This window comes from Peromyscus maniculatus, chromosome 18, assembly GCF_049852395.1.
Source record: "Peromyscus maniculatus bairdii isolate BWxNUB_F1_BW_parent chromosome 18, HU_Pman_BW_mat_3.1, whole genome shotgun sequence".
NCBI lineage: Eukaryota > Metazoa > Chordata > Mammalia > Rodentia > Cricetidae > Peromyscus > Peromyscus maniculatus.
Genome location: NC_134869.1, coordinates 52,880,218 through 52,895,510, shown reverse-complemented (window position 1 = coordinate 52,895,510; position 15,293 = coordinate 52,880,218). Strand labels below are relative to the sequence as shown.

At 44.6% G+C, this 15,293-nt stretch overlaps 1 protein-coding gene across 3 annotated transcripts in view; it reads left to right on the top strand.

The window, feature by feature from the left end:
- The window catches only part of Cpm (carboxypeptidase M), a 79,319-nt gene that overhangs the window by 17,650 nt on the left and 46,376 nt on the right, over positions 1–15,293 (top strand). The window lies entirely within an intron of this gene.

Here is a 15,293-nt window from a genome sequence, read left to right as displayed (position 1 = left end):
CTTCATTTTCTGTTACTACGTTGATTCCTCCCAAAACGTGGTTACTGGAAAACTTAATGCTTGACGTCAAAGATTCATAAAATTTCGTGTGGTTTGGATCTCGGCTTTGGAAGTTGTGTTCAGATTTTGCCTGAAGTTTTAGCTCTGGTCTTTTGACTCACTTGAGAGTCTCATAACCATATTACTAAGCAGTCACTTTTCCTAATGGTTAATATCATGGTTCTTATAGCAAAACATTGAAGTACAATAAAAAAAAAAAAATCTTGGGCTGTGTGACAGAAGCTTTACTTCCAAACGACATTGCCAAGGAGTTGGTGCCAGAAATAGTATGAAGTAAGTTGGGCTCCACAAGGCCACACTACAGAGGTTAGTTATGGGAAAAATTATATCTTGAATCAGCGTCTATATCGAACCCCTTGAAACAATTTATCCCAAGAGCTGGAGTAAATCAATTTTAATGAAGGGTTTAAGAATGCTAAATATATTAATAAAAGAAATGTACAACCCAACTAACTTGATGCCATTGTTCAATCATTTTGAAACTACAAGATTGTGGGATGCTGTAAATACAAGGACAAAATGACTCGTGCGTTTTTACGTTTCCAAACACAAGGTGCTTGTGAAAGATGGCTGGGACTCTCTGAATGTGACATGAATCAGCCACTCTGATCTGTCCCACCTGAAACTGAACCACAGTGACAGCCAGTAGGACTCGACTCTGACTTTAGCCTCGTGTGCACTTTTGTGGGTAAATAAACACCAGCATCAAATGTTTGTGTTGAGTGTGCATCTCTAAGCAGTTACTTAGATTAGAAAACAATCTCGAATCTGCAATTGGGTTCCAGGCAGTAGGCTAAAGTGTACTACCTGTGATCAGGAGCCTGTTGCCAAGGTAGTCCTGCCTTTTGGTGTAATAACTGAAGCATGGTGCTTTTCTCCACCAGCTAAGAAATTTTCCCTGGACATTTTGCCCTCTACTGTGGGATGGATATGTGTACTCAGCAAACAGGATTACTCTAGATTTTCTTTCTCTGTGGTCAATATGGGCAACCTCACCCAGAAGAGAGCATAATGCAAAATTGGCCAAATGTGTCTTGGGTTTTGTAAATATCCACCCCATTTCCATTGCTGCAATTATGAATTCAACTTTTTTCCTATTTCATGCTGCTTTATTATTTATTTTTAGTAAATATGATTTGGACTACTGATTTGAATTTTTTTGATTTTATACTCTGGTTATGTGTATTTCTTAGTAATTTTTTTGCCTCCTTGGGACACTGGAATACTTCCTGGTTATTTCTGTTATAAATGATGATATAAATCTATTGATACATATCTTATATACTTCTAGTATAACTGAGATTTTTAAGATGATTTAATTTTATTCCATGTGTATGTGTGTTTTGCTTGCATGTTTCACTGACATGCCTGCAGTGTCCACATCATCCACAGAGAGCATCGTGTCCCCTGGAAGTGGAGCTCTCACTGTTGTGAGCCTCCATGTGGGTGCTGGGAATCGAACTCCAGTCCTCTGGAGAAGCAGCCAGTGCTCTTAACCAGTGAACCATCTTTCCAGCCACGAACCTTTATTTTTTAAAAAAATTAAAACCCGCACAATAGCTGATCACAGATTTACTTTTTAACCTAGATTCAGGCATGGTCGATGAACCACATTCAACTTGAGGCTTTGAAGGAATTCTTACGACCTATTGACACACTGTAGAAAAATCTTAGGTTCAAACAAGAGAAGCAGCTCAAACCTGATGGCCAAGTTGGGATAGTTTTAGAGGGCACAATATCCACTATCTGTAGTGTGTGTGTGTGTGTGTGTGTGTGTGTGTGTGTGTGTGTGATGAACTGTATATTTGTTGAGCAAACAAAGATGTGTCCCATGTGCTGCTTGCCTTCAGGTATCCTCTTTCAGATATACATATATTTATTATTAATTTCTCAGGCTTAGCTGTTTACACCTCACCAAATCAGTTTAGGACTATTGCTTGCTCTGGGTTTTTTTTTTTTTTCTCTGAAAAAGGTTTTGGGTTTTCTTGTTTGTTTGATTGTTTGTTTGTTTGTTTATTGAGACAGGGTCTCACTATATAGCTCTGGCTGTCCTGGAACAGAACTCACTCTGTAGATCAGGCTGCCTCCTGAGTGCTAGAATTAAAGGCCTGTACCACCATGCCATCTTTTTGTTTTGTTTTTGTTTTTCAAGACAGGGTTTCTCTGTGTAGTTTTGGTGCCTGTCCTGGAACTCGCTCTACAGGCCAGGCTGGCCTCAATCAAACTCAGAGATCCGCTAGCCTCTGCCTCCTGAGTGCTGGGATAAAAGGCATGCGTGCCACCGCTGCCCGGCTCCACCATGCCATCTTGAAGCAGTTTTAAATGTAGCTTGGTTGGCCTTAGCTCACTGTAGAGTACAGGCTTGCCTAATCACGTGGTCTGAGGGGCCCCTGCAGGTGTCATACAGGGAAGCAAATCGCTCAAAGAGATAAGAATGAAAAGCAGTGCGGAAGCCGGGTGGTGGTAGCGCTCGCCTTTAATCCCAGCACTCGGGAGGCAGAGGCAGGTGGATCTCTCTGAGTTCGAGGCCAGCCTGGGCTACAAAGTGAGTTCCAGGAAAGGCACAAAGCTACACAGAGAAACCCTGTCTCGAAAAAACAAAAAAACAAAAACGAAAAGCAGTGCGGACTTACTTGTCAACCTGGATCAGACTTCAGGGAAGTCTAATAATAGGGGGTTGATTCCCGATGTATTTAAGCCCAGCATATTTTGGGAGAGTGTTTCCTGATGTAATACAATCCCCATTGCCCAGAAAGCGTAATTACATTGAAAGTCAACTCGGGGTACGTGTCATTTCTTCTAAGAAGATGGGTTCTAAAGATATGATACCTGTACTAGCTTAAGGGCCTAAGGGCTGGCCCGATCTCTGTCACTGTAGAGGTCATTTGGGCTGTTATCCACTCCCCGTCCCGGTTGTCTGGGTTGTGGGAGCCTCTAAGGGTCATTTAGATAACTAGCCACCTCCAGTCCTGATTGTAAGAGCTTGATACGGCCTGGCTCAGCAGATAACGCAGATCACTGGGCTATTAACCACTTTATCCAATGTGCAGCTTTCTGGATGGAAGAACAGGTTTTTCATCTTTCCCATTGGAGAGACAATCCTGTGTGCTTAACATTCCTGGTTACTCTGGAGATCTGTGGACTCAAGGACCTCTGTGCCCCTAACAATGGCCCTCCTCTTCAGCTATTGTAGTTTTGGAATTGTAAGCACGTGCCACCGTGCCCAGCAAAGGCTGACTTCCAATGGAGTACAGCAAAAGAGCCGTTTCTTACATATAAAATCCCAAAGTAGCGTTTGAAATGAGTTATTCAGGATCTGAGTTGAGAATCTGCCCTTGCCTATGACCAAATCTAAGCTGCATTTTATCTGAACAAGCAGTGTTGCAAGGCAAAGGGGTAGACAGGAATTTCTGTTACCAACTACCTTCCATTTACTGAGTGTTTGAATATAATAGTTCACTATCATTGACTCATTGGCATTATCCTGCAGAATATGTTGAGTGGGTCATGGAGAACTTACATGGGTAACATCATTAGAAGATTCAAACTCAGGGCTGGGGAGATGGTTTATTCCATGAAGTCCTTGCTATACAAGCCCAAGGACCTGAGTTCAGATACCCAGCACACATGTATATAAAAGGCTGTATGTGGTCCTTTGCACATGGAACCCCATCTGGGCACAGGAGGATTCCAAATCAGGGCTTGCCTAGTCTTGCCAAATCAGGTGAGCTCCAACTTCAGTGAAACACTCCGTCTCAACCATAAGGTGGGAAAGCAATAAAGAAAGATGCTCACTGTCCCCTCGCGCCTCTCCACACAGGCATGGACACACTCGTAAGCCACGATTCAAACTCATCTGCTAATCTTCCAAGCACATCTCCTTTCTCTTTAGAGATACGCCTTGCCACAGATGGAAATGGCTACAAGGTCTTTAGTTGATTCCTAAACTTCTCCTGTTGTGTGCAGCGCTGTGGTAAGCATCTTCAGAGCTAAGACAACATGGTTTGAGCGCACTCAGGCTTTGGAACCCTGGTACCCAAGTTCAACTTTTAGATCCTTAATGTTGCAGCTGTGAGTCCTGGACCTGACCCAAAGTAAATGCTATGTATGTAAGAGCTGATATCGGTGAATAATAATGTCATTGTGGATATGTTTCTAAAAAGAAATTACTGAGTCTAAAGCAGTTTTAAGAACCTGATCTATATTGGGCTGGTGAGATAACTGAGTGGGTAAGGGTGCTTGTCTCCAAGCCAGACCAGGCTTTGATCCCTGGAACCCACAGGGTGGAAGGAGATAACTGACTCCAGCTAGGTGTCCTCCTGCCTCCACACCTCACTGGGGCATGCATGCACCCGCATCCACACATCATACAACAAAATAATTAGAACTTGATACATATTGAATATGCATGGCCAAATAATTTTGTACAAATAACAAGCAAGTGCCTTTTTAAATTAATTTATTGGGCCGGTGAGACGGCTCAGCTGGTAAAGGCACTTGCTACCAAGCCTGACCCGGCCTGAGTTTGCTCCCTGGAAGAACCACCTTCCACAAGGTGTCCTTTGACTTCCACACATGTGCTGAGGCACACATGCAACACACACACACACACACACACACACACACACTCAAACTTTAAAAGTAATTTAAAAAAGCCGGGTGGTGGTTGTGCACGCCTTTAATCCCAGCACTGGAAGGCAGAGCCAGGCGGATCTCTGAGTTCGAGGCCAGCCTGGTCTACAAAGCAAGATCCAGAACAGGCACCAAAACACCAAAGAGAAACCCTATCTCGAAAAAAAAAATTAACTATTATATTGATTTATAGTCTCTCAAGAAATGTATATTGGGGGAAAATCTTCCCAAACTTACACTGTTTATAATACCTCCTATGATTGGTTGGAAAATCACTGCAGTGACTTTTCCATCGTGACCATTGAAGCATAAGGAGGCATTTCTTCTTCTCACTTCTTTCTTGGGGATCTCACTTCCACAAGTTGATTAGCACCTGTGCACCATCTCAGCTGTTCAGAAGTCTCTCCAGAATTGGCCTAGATTCTTCCACTGCAGGGAAAAGACTGAGCTTACATGTGGCCACTCTCATGCTCTCCTGCTCTGACTGGACAGGTTACAGGCAGTGGTTTATCCTGGAGGGAGAATGAGTCCCGTATACAAAATGTGGGCACAACAGTTGGTTTTCGTCACTTTCTGCTCACTTTCCAAACACACGCCCCAAAACCAATTTGCTTGAGCTCCTGAGTAAAACAATGAACATAATTGACCTATCCACGCTAAACCCCAAGACAAACACTAAAAACCTTGGAATTTCAGCTCTCACTGTCCGTGTGTGTGTGTGATTTAGTCAGATGCACTCAGCAAGCACATTTCCTTTTTAACAAATAAAGCCTTATTTTATAAGTATTCAGGCATCTTAAGTATATACTACATTTTTTCAAATGTAAGGAAGTGTGTTATATATCCTCTGCATTTTTAGTATGATATTTTAAGTGGAAATTGAGACAGAGAATATCCAAAGAGTAAGCTAGCATTTTACTCTGCTTCATTTATAGCTGTGCATTACAAATCTCAAATACATCTAAACAGAAATACTTTAGGGCCTTTAAAATGTAATAATGATAGCCTGCATCAAGTAACTTATGTTTTCCTGGCAGTGTGTGTGTGTGTGTGTGTGTGTGTGTGTGTGTGTGTGTGTGTGTGAGAGAGAGAGAGAGAGAGAGAGAGAGAGAGAGAGAGCGCTAATCACTCTGACAGTGATGTACAACACTATTATCACCACCTTGATTTATGTGTAAAGAACTGGAGATGGAGAGATGGCTGTGTTTAGAGCACTTGCTGCTCTCCTAGAGGACTGGAGTCCAGCACTCACATCCTGTGGTTCACAACTGCCTGTAACTCCAGCTCTAAAGGATACGATGCTCTCTTCAGGCTTCTGAGGGTACCTACACACACACACACACACACACACACACACACACACACACACACACATACACACTAAAATAAATCTTTTACAAATAAGAATTGGGATTAAATAACATATCCATTACACACACACACACACACACACACACACACACACACACACTAAAATAAATCTTTTACAAATAAGAATTGGGATTAAATAACATATCCATTACACACACACACACACACACACACACACACACACACACACACACACTAAAATAAATCTTTTACAAATAAGAATTGGGATTAAATAACATATCCATTCTTGGCTTAACTAAGATCAAAACCTACCTTGGCCAAGAGCTGAATCTGCAGCCTTTTGGCTATATGGTTCTCCCAGCTATCTTTTTCTCTGTTCTTGTCCCTGCCCTGCCCTTCTATCTGTCCTCACTTGCCCCTGGACCCTATGATTCTAGGAGTTGACAAGGTTATTAAACGCTCTTCACGGGCAGAGTGATCCCCAGTGGAATTCTTTGAGCCCTTTTTGGTACTCATAGTTGCATCCAAGTACTTTGAATTCCATCTTTTGGTATAGTTAGCCCACTCTCTTAGCTCAAGTGCCCACCATCTTGGATTATGAAGCAAAAGGAGGATCTCTGAATTCAAGGCCAGGCTCATCCACATAGCGAGTTCCAGGCCAGCCAGGCTTACACAGTGAGACCCTGGCTCAAGACAAAACATGCCTCTGATTTAAACCCTTTTCTTAATCTTCAAATCCTCAGGAGATCTCCAGGCAGGACTTCAGTGGATGTTTAGGGAAATGGAACTCAGGAGAAGTTTGGCCGTGAAAATGAAGTTAGGAATCATCCTGCTCCTGATGATATTGACAGCAGTGAATGTAACCAAATAACCCGACAGGAGTTTGAGACAAATGGAAGGCTGGAGCAGAGCTGCAGGGCAGAGACCAACATTTACAGACTGGGAGAGCCAGGCCGACAAAGGAAGGAGAAATGAAATCAATACTGAGACAGATGAAAGCCAAGAGTAGAGCCCCAGGAAGGAGGAGGTACCTGGGGTCCCATGACTATCCACTAGGGATTTGCTGGAAGGACTCTTTTTGTTTGGTTGGTTGGAGTTGTTTTTTGTTTTTGTTTTGGAATGACTCTTATAAGTCGAGGTAAACTCACACTCAAGGCTGAGATTGCAGCAAGAATACAGAAACCTGTAGGCTGAGTCTGTCATGGCAAGAGCTGGAGAGGGCCACGGAGGTTCTGTCCTCCCCCTCCCCCCAGGAGCCAGTTCACACGTTGCACGTTTCTTCCCAGCTGTAAACTGTAGGGACACATGCAAAATCCCCGCATCCAGGGAAGCCCACTCCAGCCTCGGAGTTCAGAGTTCTTCATAGCTGTGTGACCGAGCAGCAGGATTACAGACCTCTGGGTGCCAGCTGCACGTCACACCATTTTGACAATGCTTTTATTCTCCCCCACTGCTGTGGGACTCAAAAATAGCATAACCAGTGAGCATTTCAGGACTTTAGTGCTCGGTTTGGTTCAAGGTCACTGCCAGAACCGCAGGTGTTCCCAGAGATAAGCAAGAACTGAAAAAAGGAGATCGGTCTGTGTTAACCATTCCCTGTCAAGGTCACGGTTAATATTAAATGTGGCTGGAAGTCAAACCTGAGAGCCATAAACTTGAGTAATATGATCCAAACTATAGTTAATGAAATTCCATTTTTCTGTAGACAGGTTTATTTGCTTTAGCAGTTGTTCAGTGCCTGAACTAGTTGGTGGCCTGGGCTGGCCTAGGAATATGGAGGTAAAGAAGTTAGACATGACCCCCCAGCCTGAAAGAGTTGGCATGAGCAGGGAGAAAGCAAGACAGCCGGAAAATATAGACATGATGAGTCCTGGGGTGGCGGGCAGAGAGGGCAGCGTGGCCAGGCTGAAGGATGATAGTCAGCCAGGTAGGAAGGAAAAGGCAGGACAGACAGACAGTAGGGGCCTGGGCTGAAGGAGCCCGTTGACTTAGAGATACAGAAGAAGCTGTTGTGGCTGAGAGGAGAAAGGAGGCAGGAAGGCAGACTGAGGGTCTTAAATGCCCAGTGAAAGCCTTTTTGCTTCATCTAAGGAGCATAACCATCCTGGGGGTGGATGCCTGGTAGGAAGGCAACAGGTTCATTTTCTTTTCTTTCTTTTTTTTTTTTTTTAAGATTTATTTATTTATTACGTATACAGTGTTCTGTCTACACGCACCCCTGCAGGCCATAAGAGGGCACCAGATCTCATTACAGATGGCTATGAGCCACCATGTGGTTGCTGGGAATTGAACTCAGGACCTCTGGAAGAACAACAGCCAGTGCTCTTAACTGCTGAGCCATCTCTCCAGCCCCAGGTTCATGTTCTTGATCGAAAAATTTCTAGCGATTTTATAATTGGATAGATTATTTTTTTCTTTAATTTATATTTATCTCTCCCCTCTCTCTGTGTGTATCACAGTGTTAGTGTGGAGATCAGAGGTCAACTTTTGAGGGTTCATTCTTCCTTTCCACCATATGGGTCCTAGGGACCAAACTCAGTTTGTTGGCCTTTTACAAGAATGAATATATATTATATATAAATATATATTATGAAATATATATATATATATATATATATGTTACCTACGAGTGTGAGCAAACAAACACAGAAACAAACAAACGAATCAACGACTCCAGTTTAGATCTTAGTTACTGACAGATTTGGTTCATTAACCCAAATCTGCCACCTTTTAGTAATTCATTTATAAGTGCATTTAACATATACTTGATCCTTGAACCCTTCCAAGAGGATATAAAGAACAGAACCCAGGCTTTCTTCCTTTCAGCACTAGAGCTGAGGGAGCTGAAACCCTGTGGCTGTGATGGGGAAAAACATTGTTGAAGGACCATGATTCCCAGGTCTGGCCCCTGGGATGCTTGGTAAAGCTGAAAAAAAGCTCATAAGAGAAGCTGATACTTGGCCAGTGATTCCGATGCTCGTAGGCAGGCTTGCAGGGAAGAGGAATTCCAGGTGATATGGAGAGGCAACCTCACTTGCTCACATAGCCGGTCAGTGCTACATACTGGCCTGAAGGACAGTACAAAGGGCAGCCCCCACCTTGTGTGTGCGGAAGAATTGTGACCTACCTCCTATGAATGGTCCAGGATGACGGTTTGTTCCTGTGTGTCTTAGCATCCACACCATCTTAACCCACACTCGCCGAAAAAGACAGCCTGGGATGTTTTGGTCATTGTGTGCTTTATTTTTGAAAACAGAATGTCCAAAGAACAGTGGTTGAGCCCGGAAAAGATCTTTGACTCCCGAAACTTCTCACTAAAACTGTCAGGCAGTATTTGCGGTCCCGGGGGAAATGTTTCCACTGGACATTCTGTTCTTTGCCCTTGGGAAACTATGTCCCTAGAAATAAACGGGGTATGTGATGGTGAGCAATGCAGCCGGTCTCCTTCACTGAACGCTTAGCACTAGCCCTTAAATCCTCACCCTCGGGAATGAGACACTGCCATGCTCACTTTGCAGATGAGCTACCGAGGCCCAGGGAAGGAGACTTAGCCAGTAAGGAATGGAGTTTCGTCAGGATTCAGAGCTCCAGTCCCAGTTTTCCAATAGGTCTCTAGGACCTGGTGGCTTCCATGGAGTTTAGCTGGGCTCCTTCCTAAATGAGGAGACAGGAACACTTAGGGCTCCTCACCCCAAGCCAGAGCAGCACAGCTTGGACTTCTTTCTACATTGGGTTTCCATGTGAGATCTTACTGACATCTAGGCTCTATTCCTAGTAGTGAGTATCGTGAAAAACCCTGCGTTGACTTGGGAATCTTTCCAGAAGCAAACTGAGCATGCGCTATCAGGAGCAAACTGAGCATGCGCCATCAGCAGGTTAATGGGTAGAGACGCTCTGGAGGGTTTGCAAGTGGTATGAGTCCCTGTGCTCTGGGGTGCAGCCTTCTAGTTGAAACATGCACATGGGACACTTTACAAAGGTCTGGAGCCTTCTGAACTTAATCGAAACAAGATGGTTAAGATGAATGGATCCCTATATTAGGCCAAATAAGGTACGCTTTACCTCTTCTCTCGAGTTACCCGCGCTCAGGAGTCTCTCTGCTCACAACCGAGTTTCCTATTTAGACAAATTATGTAGAGGGACAAGATGGAATAAGAAAGAGAAAGATCCGGGGCTGGAGAGAAGGCTCAGAGGTTAAGAGCACTGTCTGCTCTTCCAGAGGTCCTGAGTTCAATTCCCAGCATCCACATGGTGGCTCACAACCATCTGTAATGTGATCTGGCGCCCTCTTCAGGTCAAAAGAACACTGTATACATAATAAGTAAATCTTTTAAAAAGAGAGAAAGAATCCTCAGGGACAAGTGGCATCCCAGACACTATAGGTACTAAGAATGCTGGTCCCCTGGGGCAAAAGAGTGCTGAAGTCAGCAAATGGACAGTCTCTACTCAACACCTTCCCAGTCTGGGAGAAGATGCCAGTGCAGTCCTGGGCTGCGGGGAGCCGCTCCTCAGCTGCTGACAGGTCGTTATGTCCTCGCCACTGTGGGGGTGGCGTCAGCTGGAGGGAGAAAGCCTTTCCCCGTGCACTCACTACAAGTGGAGACAGGAGTGAGTTGAGAGAAGAACACAAAATAACCCGTGGCTGACAAAACACTGAGGCGTGCTCCGTCAGCATTTCCTCTAAGGAATTACATTACAAGCGGCTGTAAAGGTGCGTGTGATCTTGTGAGAAACTGTTCCGGTGTGGAGGTGGAAGCTAGGGGAACAGAGCGAGCTGGTGGAGCGGAAGAGGTCACAGAACCAAAGGCAACTTGCCCAGCATTTGAGTCCAAAACCACATTAGGCTCACAGGTCATGGTGTGATCTCGGTGGTCACAAATGACCAATGAGAACTTTTATAATGGCTTTTCTTATACTTCTTATTTTGACATCACCCTAATAACAAGTAATCGACTGGTAGTTATTGAAAAAACGATGAGGCCAGGTGGTGGTGGTGGTGCACCCCTTTAACCCTTTAATCTGTGAATTTGAGGCCAGCCTGGGCTACAGATCAAGTTTCAGGATAGCCAGGGCTACACAGAGAACCCTGTCTCAAAAAAACCAAACAAAGAAAAGGAGGGAGAGAGGGAGAGAGAGAGAGATGGAGGGAGGGAGGGAGGGAGGGAGGGAGGGAGGGAGGGAGGAAGGGAGAGAAAGAGGGAGGGAGGGAGGGAGGGAGGGAAGGAGGGAGGGAGAGAAAGAGGGAGGGAGGGAGGGAAGGAGGGAGGGAGGGAGGGAGGGAGGGAAGGAGGGAGGGAGGAGGGAGGGAGGAGATGGGTTTCTAGGGACTGGGCATGGTGGTGCTTGGAGTTCCAGGTTCTTAGGAAACTAAAACACTAAAACAGAGGTCCCCTGAGGTCAAAATTGGGGCCAGCCTGGGGTAGACAGACAGGGAAACAAGTCCCTGGGTCCTCAGAAGGAAGGAAAGGTTCCTGAACTAGGTGGGAGTGTGGAAATAAACTGGCAAATTCGTCTATTTGCTAACGGGGCATCAGGCTTTGTGTATGCAAGGCCGGCTCTGTACCACTGAGCTTTGTCCCCAGACTGACATCTTGGTTTTTGAAAACTTAAGACAGTTATAACTCCCTATCAGTTATAGGAACTGGGGTACTATCAAAATAAGAGGAAAACACCGATTCGTGTGTTTACCCCAAACACACAGGTACGTGTAGAGAATAAGGCTGTTAGTAGTAGCTTAGACTACAGACCTTACAAACGGGCTGGGTTCAAATCCTGGCTCTGCGGCTGAGTGGCTGTGATCTTGTCCTGGTGTCTTTCCCACTCTCTGTGTCTGTGGCCTCCTTCACAAAGTGCGTATAATGGTCCCTGCCTCATACACGGTTGAGAGGGCTAAACAAGCTGATGTCAGGTGCACAGAGGACAAGCCACACGTGGACACGGAGGACGTGTGCACTGGTGTTGCTGTTCCGTGGACTGTGCTATTCGGCAGCTCTGGAGTATGACACTGACTTGGACCTCAGGGTTCACCAAGGACACGTTTTTTGGTGTCAGGCACAAGGCCAGGCAGTGGCCCCCGCTTCATCTCCTTGAACCTTCTTCTCAGCACCCTTAGAGGCAAATACAGCTTTACAGACCGAGCCAGGGTGCCCTGAGCCACTAGGGAGTTCCTAACCGTTTGGGGCCTGGGGCACCACATCGGCAGAATTTGGCTCTCTGTTGCTGACCGGTTTTAGGCTGACCTTGTTCCTACTGTCTAATACCAGCACACCCCGGGACCTGGGCCACACGTGTTACAACATCCTGAACAGGCTCCTCTCCTGTTCAATAGGATCCTGGGGGCACAGGGTGAAGGCGGGTACCAGTGAAGAAGTTATGATGTGTGGATTAGGAAACTAGACCTCATACCAAAGCTGTGTCTTTTTTTTTTTTTTTTAAGATTTATTTATTTATTATGTATGCAGCATGTATGACTGCAGGTCAGAAGAGGGCACCAGATCTCATTACAGATGGTTGTGAGCCACCATGTGGTTGCTGGGAATTGAACTCAGGACCTCTGGAAGAGCAGTCAGTGCTCTTAACCTCTGAGCCATCTCTCCAGCCCCCAAAGCTGTGTCTTTAGGTAGGTTTAGGTGGGGCCCAGCTGCTTGTGGATGTGTGGGGAAGAAAAGGAAAAACAAAACAAACAAAAACCTCAGGGAGGTGGGAGAGGTAGCTCAGTAGTTAAGAGCCCTGTTGCTCTTGCAAAGACCCAAAACCTACATGGCAGCTCATAACTACCTCCAAATCCAGTTCGAGGGGACCCGGATCTCTCTTCTGGCCTCCGTGAACACCAGCCATGCATGTAATGCACATGCAGACATGCAGACAAGCACTCACACCCATAAAATAAAAATAGGTCCAGATGCCGGCTTCCTTATGTACACTTCCGAGTAGCAGACCATCCTCCTCTGTCACAAGCTGTATGACTATGCACTTGACAGGGATCAAAATTAGCTTTTGGGGGGTGGTTAATTTTCTCCGGACTTTAACGTTTCCTATCTCGTTCAAATGCTTAAAATCACATTCTGGAATAACGCAGCAGTCTTAGGGAAGGACAAACCCATTTTTCTCAGCCACCCTTTGTCTTCCCCCCTGTCCCTCATCAGAGGCTTTCTATCCTCAGGAAACCTTTGCACAGACTACAAAAAGGGACGGATTTTTGCTACCTGGATCACAACAGTTAAAAGCAAAAATGCAGCCCTCTGGTTAAAACAACCCAAAACGGCTAATGTGACAAATGTTGTTACATGGTGTGGCACAATTATCATTGTCTTGTTTTTTGAGTGGTTTTTTTTTTCTCAGTAATTGTTTTAAGAACCTACTTTACAAGGTTATAAAAAAGCAATCTGAGAAGTCGGGTATCATGTTTGTTTTCAAATGTTCTTATAGGAACGTCTGTTTCAGTTTATTATAAATCCTTCTAATTTAGTTACTTGTGCAAATTTCAGATTCAGTCTTCTGTTACATGGGGCAGATGAGGAAGATTGTGGACAGGATCTAATCCTCACCATGGTCAGGCTGGGGTATGCCACAGCTGTCCTTTTTCATTTCTTCTTCTTCTTTTTTTGGGGGGGTTAGTATTTTTGTTTGTTTGCTTGTTTTTTTTTTTTTTTTTGAGACAGTATTTCTCTGTGTAACGGTCTGTCTGTCCTGGAACTCACTTTGTAGTCCAGACTGGCCTCGAACTCAGAGATCTGCCTGTCTCTGCCTCCTGACTGCTGGTACCACCACCACCCAACATATATTTTTATTTTTGAGACATGGTCTCAGTTCATATCTCTACTTGGCCTTGAACTTGCTATGTAGACCAGGCTGGCCTGGAACTCACAGAGATCCACTTGTCTCTGCCTCCCAACTAAAAACGATTCCTTAAATCACTTTTTCTAAATGGGTTAGTGTGACACATGTATTCAGTGACTAGTCATATTTAATATCTCACACTGATTCTTAAAAATTAAGAATCTAATACACCACACACCATTGAATTGTTACATTTTTAAGTTAGTAAATTGTGTGATGTATGAATTGCATCTTAATAAAGATTTTTTTATTTTAAGAAAACAGAAAATTGGTAAGCATATAGCAAACCCCATCAATGGAATAGTATACAACTTTTATAAAAAGGATAGAGTAGACTTATTGTTTAGACCTGGCGTGATGCCCAGAACATGTGAGGTAAAAAGCGCTCAGGCACAAATGTGTTTCTGTTCTCCTACAGTTCTTGTCTATGAGCATCACCCTTACAATAACTGCCCTTCTCGCCTGGTGTTGGTCGGCAGGTACCGACCTCATCCTTTTTTCTTTTCTTTTTTTGTTTGTTTGTTTGTTTGTTTTTTGAGACAGGGTTTCTCTGTGTAGTTTTGGTGCCTGTCCTGGATCTCGCCATACAGACCAGGCTGGCCTTGAACTCACAGAGATCTGCCTGGCTGGGATCAAAGGCATGTGCCACCACCGCCCGGGTCTGACCTCATCCTTTTAAACTGCTTCGTAATTACTCTGTGCTATGCTTTTTTTGAATCATGATCTATCTCATTATCCCACACTGGTGAGCATTCTGGTTGTTTGCACCTTTTAGATATTCCAGACAAATGCTGTGATAAGGGCCTTTGAACAAGCGCAGGTGCTCAATCATTTCCCAGGGCGGGCACTGCTAAATCAAAAACTCCACACATGCATCTGTGCTCTTCTTGGTAGATCCTGACCCCTACCCTTCACTCGAAGACACACTGTCTGTGCTCTGATCTCCACATGAAGCATGTACATTTGTCCCACACTCCTAACCAATACCTGTAGCTGGAGGGCTTCTCTCCAGGTTCCCCAAGCCCCGCAGTCCCACAATCCACTTATAAAATAATCACTCAGACGCTTATATCACTTATAAACTGTATGGCCGTGGCAGGCTTCTTGCTAACTGTTCTTTTATCTTAAATTAATCCATTTCCATAAATCTATACCTTGCCACGTGGCTGGTGGCTTACCAGAGTCTACATGCTGCTTGTCCTGGCGGTGGCTGCAGTGTCTCTCCCTCCTTCTTCCTGTTTCCCCAATTCTCCTCTCTCTTTGTCCCGCCTATACTTCCTGTCTGGTCACTGGCCATCAGTGTTTTATTTACATAGAGTAATATCCACAGCACTTCCCCTTTTCTTCTTTTTTTAAAAAGGAAGGTTTTAACTTTAACATAGTAAAATTACATATAACAAAACAATTATCGAGCAAGAATTACAGTTACA